This window comes from Trichechus manatus, unplaced genomic scaffold, assembly GCF_000243295.1.
Source record: "Trichechus manatus latirostris isolate Lorelei unplaced genomic scaffold, TriManLat1.0 scaffold00013, whole genome shotgun sequence".
Classification (NCBI taxonomy): domain Eukaryota; kingdom Metazoa; phylum Chordata; class Mammalia; order Sirenia; family Trichechidae; genus Trichechus; species Trichechus manatus.
In genome coordinates this window covers 12,924,131-12,931,033 of record NW_004443949.1, presented here as the reverse complement: position 1 = coordinate 12,931,033, position 6,903 = coordinate 12,924,131, and the positions used below count along the sequence as shown (strand labels likewise).

Here is a 6,903-nt window from a genome sequence, read left to right as displayed (position 1 = left end):
TCACTTAACTTACTTTACTTGAATCAATCATAAGATTTCTGTGCATAGAATACTGTATATTTCTGTGCAAGGTCTATGATTCATGAGGTTTGCCAGTAGGGATAGTTAAAAATTAGCAATATATAGTATTATTCCTATCAATTTTTTCCTCATAAGTTATATTTATAACAAAAAATATAATTAAAATTTTTATTACACTTGTGTATTACATATTCAGGGACACAGCAGAGACATTTATTTGTTTGAGGCTTTAATATCCACTTTATTGTGCTTACTTATTTTTGTAATGAACAAGCAACACATACCATATCTTTCCAACATTCATAGTAATGTAATCATAACATAAAATAAAAAAAAAAAGAAACTGCATTAAATACTGGCTTTAATTAGGAATAATTGCTATAATAAATAACTTTATACATTATTTTTCCAGTGAGCTTCAGTTAGAGAAACTGAACAGCAGAAATAGATCTTAAGATCTGAGTCATGGCAAAACTGGTAATTCCTTGAGATCTGGGAGATGCATTAACAAAATCACAGATACAATCTACCCCTCACGAAAATCCTGGAGAAAAAAGCATTTTATTGTTTGGGGGAATAAGACTGAATACTGACTATAATATGACTTGTTGAAGTCTAAAGACATGTGGGAACCTGGTCTAAGGAACAAAGAGAACCCAGTGGTAGCAGATAAAAAATAACTTTGCATTGGGCTGACCAACAGCATATTTTATTAAAGGGCTTTGAATAAAAAAGTGAAATGCCTCACTGTGTTTTATCAGAAACTAACAAAAAGATTGCAGAGTTCGACACAATTTAGAGACACAAAGTGGATGACTAGCGGCTAGAGGTCACCCCAGGCACAGAATTTTAGAAGGTTAGTTCTTGCAGTAATTGGCACCTTGGCTCTCACAGCAGATAAAAGGAATAATGCCCTGGAGATGAGATGGGGGGACACTCTGCGGTCGATCAGTGGATAGATGAGGGTCCCAGCTTGAGGCGGAATCTTTAATTCTAAGATTTATCTTCCACTGGTGGCGCAGTGGCTAAGAGCTCAGCCGCTAAACAGAAGGTCGGCAGTTCAAATCCACCAGTCCCTCCTTGGAAACCCTGTGGGGCAGTTCTTCTCTGTCCTATAGGGTTGCTATAAGTCAGAATCAACTCTATAGCAAAGGATTTCCGGGGACTCATGTCTCTGTCTTCATAAATGGTTAATTTCAATAACTCGAAGTCCTCTCTCAATGGGATCTGTCAGGAGGAGGCCTTGGGGAGTATATATATCTTCTCATTCTGCTCTTGAATGTATTTGCAGACTTTCTTCAGAACCTTCTCATACTGAGTTTCCATGCATAGGAAGATGGTGTATGAAGCTGAACAAGCCAAACAGCCTTCAAGATATGATTGGCTTCCGAGCTTCTCTACTTCTGCATAAAGGTTATTTAAAGTTCTAATGGTTTCTTCAAACTGTTGTCTAACAGTCCAGTTCTCCAGCTCTGGGGACAACTTGATCTGGAACTCCTGTAGTCTCGCTGAATGAAGACCTTCCCGGACACTGGCGGAGACCCGTGCCTGCTGCGGCCTCACAGCGAGGACAGGATGGGCCGCGCCGCCTCATCTGCCCTCCAGCCGCTGTCGTTCTGCCTTACCCATCACTTTCGTCCTCCTAAAGCAGTTTGAAAACAAGATTTTGTTTCTCCTAACCGCCTCTTCAGTCTCACGATTGCGTAGTCACCCTAACCTGTAAATGGTATAACTTTTCACTCAGTTACCCAGACAAAATCTAGGAGGCATCCTTTATTCATTTCTTTTTCTGAGACCCTATATTCAAACTTAAGGAGCCCTGGTGGCGCAGTAGTTAAAGCACTCACTGCTAGCTGAAGGTTTGAAACCACCAGTGGCTCCGTGCAAGAAATACGTGGCAGTGCGCTTGGGGGAAAGATGTGGCAATCTGCTTCCACAGACATTTACAGCCTTGGAAAGCCTATGGCGTCGCTATGAGTCAGAACCGAGGCGATGGCAGTGGACTCGGTTTCGGGGTTTTTATGTTCAAACGTATTGTATGACCTGTTGCTCTATCTTCAAAATATTTTCTTACAGTTTTATAGTCATAATATTTTAAGTCCTGAATGGGAAGAGAAGCTGGACATTCTGAAAAGATAAAATGTCTGCCAATCTATGCAACAACTATACTGTTACCACCCAGTTATATTACAAAGGTGTTTGGACAAGGGAAGGGAAATAAAAACAGAAGTAAAATAATAAAATAAAATCGAAGCAGAGTGCTAAATGGAGAATAAATGTTCACTGGGTAGGCTAGCTTGCTGATTGTTTCGGATACCTGTCATGTTCCTGCATAGAGAAAAGGATTTCATGTTTGCATATCAAAGGAAAACCAAAACACCAGGGAAGTCAGGGCGCTAAAGGGAATCTCAACATCATCACCAGCGCAGTTGTTATTGAGTTGACTGACTCATGGTGACCCCAGGGTATCAGTGTGGAACTGTGCTCCTAAGCATTTTCAGTTACTGATTTTTCACCAGTAGCTTGCCATACTTTCTTCCTAGGCACCACTTCGTAGACTTAGACCTGTAACTTTTTGGTTAGCAGCCGAGTACGTTAACCCCTGTGCACTACACAAGGTCTCCTTCTGACAGATCCCACGGTGCTATTTTATTCATTAGGATAAAATAGCTCTATCAATATTTCAGTATCTCTGTGACTTCTTTTTTCTAGCTGACTCATCTTTCAGAGATCTCTGACAAAGTGTCCTGAGGGGACAAGATTCCAATTAATTAAAGTCTGTAGATTTTGTTGATTTAGACCCTGGGATTACATCATATTACATACATTAAGTGGTTACAAATCAAAGGTAACTTTTCAAACTTTGCTGTTGTTATGTGCTGCGGAGTCAGTTCCTACTCACAGAGACTCTATGTACAGCAGAACCAAACACTGCTGGGTCCTGCACCATCCTCACAATCATTGCTATGTTTGAGCCCATCGGTGCAGCCACTGTGTTTTTCAAACTTGAAAGTGCTTCAGTAGATCTTCACAGTTTTGCCTATATCTGAGTGAAATTCTGCGGCTTGCCTAGCTTTTTTCTTATTCTTTAACTGACTTCATTGCCGAACACCTAAATGATCCAAGCCTTACATTCAGTGAATAAAATATAACACAACAAAATAAAGTGGTGTATGCTTACACATGTATATGGAAAAATATAAAAGGGATTATAATCATAACTTCAGACATACCATTCATAAAATGTATTAAATATAGTAATACATTAGTTCTTAAAAACACATTTTCATTTATATAGGGAATAAAAAACACTCAGCTATCTTATCATTGACTGTGATTCTTACTTTATTTGGAAGTAGGGCATGATAACGCAGGTTTTTACTTCCCTAGGACTTTTTCTCAGCTGGGTGTTTCAAAGTATCGCCTATTTATATTTAATGATTTGATGTTCTGTCTTCACTGCCTTTTACAAGGTTAAGTTACTTTTACATTACAAAAAAATACTGTTTAATTTAAAGTGTTGAAGTCTCAAAAGCTGCACACATAGGCAGCATGAATCACTGGCGGACTGCGTCCTGCATGTAGTCTATCCCAAATGCAGAGTTCAGCTTTATGCTTTCAACTGCTGTAACTCGCGTTGCTATCATGCGGTCTGTGCACATATCTGCTGCTTGGTAGACCTCAGCAGGATGACAAAATGTACGCTCTTTGTTAGAAACTAGGATTTTGTAAAGCCTTTAACAGAAAGACCTAACGATGAACACCTTTTCCAGTCTTCATGGTCGGTGAAGCTCTGTTTTATAGAGATAATACAAAAGATCATTGTTGTTCGACTAGAAAATCTAACTCAAAGCTATATATTTTGTAAAATAAATATACTGAAGAATTGGATATCTGTATTATTATTTATACTTGAGGTTCCAATGGTAGCAGAAACAGTAATACCATAACTTGCCTTCTTTTACACATACGCAAATCAAGCTTGAAAATTTAACCGAAAAATCAAACTGCCATTATAATCTTTTCTTTTTTTACAGAATGTAAAATGTAAAGAAAAGCATTAAAATTCTTAAAAAGAAGAAAAATTTCCACAAAACTAGAAATAACAGTTAATAATATACTTACATTTTGTTACTTTTAGAAACCAGAGAAATATATTGCTGTTGTTGGTTGCCATTGAGTCCGTTCTGACTCACAGTGACCCCATATGTGCAGAGTAGCACTGTTCCATGGGGTTTTCAAGGCTGTGGCCTTACTGAAGAATGCACAGTTTGTTTTCTGAGGTGCCTCTGGGTGGGTTCAAACTGCCAGCATTTTGGCTATAGTAGTTGAGCACTGAACCGTTTGTGCAACCCAGGGACTTAAACAAATATGTAGGTCTGTCTAACGGTCTTTTATTAAAGATTATAGGCCCCTTTTCCTGGCCCAGTTCTAAGGGCAGCCAATGTCATTAGTCTGACCTTATCCTTGTAATATAATTTCTTGTATTTTTACTCACATACAAGTTAAATATCCATATAAATATACAATGAGTTCTTTCTGTTATTTCATACAGATTTGGTAAAATTATACCTTACCCTACATTTTTCTTTTATTTTCCTCTAATAACTGTATTTTATAAGGCAGTGAGACAGTTAAGCACTAAGCTGCTAACCCAAAGGTTGGAGGTTGGAACCCACCCATTGCCTCTGCTGTATAAAGAACTGGCTGTTTCCTTAAAGATTACAGCCAAGAATATCTACTCTGTCACATGTGATCCTATGAGTACGAATCAATTTGGTGCCAATTTGGATTGAATTGTGTCCCCCAAAAAGCAACTTGAGCAGGCCATGCTTCCCAGTATTGTGTGATTGTCCACCATTTTGTCATCTGATGTGAATTTCCTATGTGTTGTAAATCCTACATCTATGATGTTAAGGAAGTGGGATTAGCACCAGTTACGTTAATGAAGCAGGATTCAATCTGCAAGATTAGGTTGTGCTTTAAGACAATTTCTTTCAAGATATAAAAGAGAGAAGCCCGCTGAGAGACAGGGAGACCTCATACCACCAAGAAAGTAGTACCAGGAGCAGAGCACATCCTTTAGGCCTGGGGTCCCTGCGATGAGAAGCTCCTAGACCAGGGGAAGATCAATGACAAGGACCTTCCTCCAGAGCCTACAGAGACAGAAAACCTTCCCCTGGAGCTGGCACCCTGAATTCAGAGCTGTAGCTACTAGACTGTGAGAGAATAAATTTCTGTTTGTTAAAGCCATCTACTTGTGGTATTTCTGTTATAGCAGCACTAGATAACTAAGATAGCACCCAACAACATAAACACCAATTTTATTTTCATGTAATTATAAATTATCAGTTCTGATGGCCAAGGAATTAACTTCATGAATAGATATATGTATTTTATCTATTCTCTGTGTTACGGGCATTTGCTTCGTTTCCCACGTCTCTAGTATTATAAACAATGCCATGATAAATGTTCAGATTTAAATGGCCTAGTACGTCTGTCATGGATTGTACAAGGTATTCAACTAAGAGCACAATTGTTGGGTCATTGGTTATGCACGTTTCAGTTTAATTAGAGCCTGACAAATTGCTCTCAAAATAGTTTTATCAATTTATCCCCTCAGAAGCAGTTAATGACTACCATTTCATCTTCATTCCTTTTAATATTTGATTCTGCCATATCTTTTAATGTTCCCCAAGCTTATAGTTGAAAAAAAAAATTCAGTTTATACTTTCCTGGTTACTTTTAATATTTGAGATTCTTTTCAGATGTTTATTTGTTATAAAGATTTTCAGTTCTTAAATTCTTCATTTGTATTCATAGACTTTGTTCAGTACTCTGTAGGTTAGTTATCTTTTTCTTTATATGTTTTGGAGATACAAATTTTCTATGATGTTATTAAAAAGTTTATTGAAAAATTCTCTCAATCTGTTGCTTGGCTCTTAACTTGTTACCTGAGTTTTCTTCTTTTTTCTCTGTCCTTGAAGAAAGATCCACTATGTGAATCTAGCTTGTAATTATATGTCACTTACTTCAAATTAAAAAACAAAACAAAATTCACGCTTTTCAAGATTTCTCTAAAATATTTTGTCATTTTCCTAGATCATATCTCATTAATCTATTTTCCATCTGGAAACAGTTATTAAATATCCTTTTATCATTCATGTTTCTTAAGCTTTTTTCATTTTTTTCTTGTTGTTTTTATTTTGCTATTATTTGTTCTGTGGAATTTTCTTTGTGCTATCTTCCAATTCATTAACCTCTGTTCATCTGTGACAAGTTTGAATTTAATCAATACTAGACAACATTCTAATGTGATCTATAGAGTTTTAATTAATTTTCAGAAATAGATCACCAGGCCTTTTTTTCTAGTCTGTCTTAGTCTGAAGGATCTGTTGAAACCTGTCCACCATGGTTGACCCTGTTGGTGTTTGAAATACCGATGGCATAGCTTCCAGCATCATAGCAACACGCAAGCCACCACAGTACAACAGATGGACTGATGGAAAGGTAGTGAAACTTTGAAATAAGTGGTTATAAATATTTACAAAGAGATGTTTGAATGAATATAATTTTCATAGCTTTGGCAAATACCTAAAAATGAAATTGCTGAGTCATACGGTAAGTGTGCACAAACTTTATAAGGAACTGACAAACGATTTTCTATAATGACCGTGCAATGGTTGCCTCATTGACAGAAATGTATGAGAGTTTCACTTCCTTCATACCCTCACCAGCACATAATATTGACTGGGTTTGTGATTTTAACCGTTCTGAGAAGTATTTATTGTTGTCACATTGTGGATTTAAATTGAACTTCACTAAAGATTAATGTTACCATCTTTTCATGCACTTATTTGCCATCTGTTTATTTTCTTTGAT

General features: G+C 37.1%; 1 pseudogene; it reads right to left on the bottom strand.

Annotated features, from left to right (window-relative positions):
• Window positions 1-443: 443 nt before the first annotated feature.
• Window positions 444-1,650, bottom strand: LOC101343676 (golgin subfamily A member 7 pseudogene; annotated as a pseudogene).
• Between the last annotated feature and the right edge of the window lie 5,253 nt (window positions 1,651-6,903).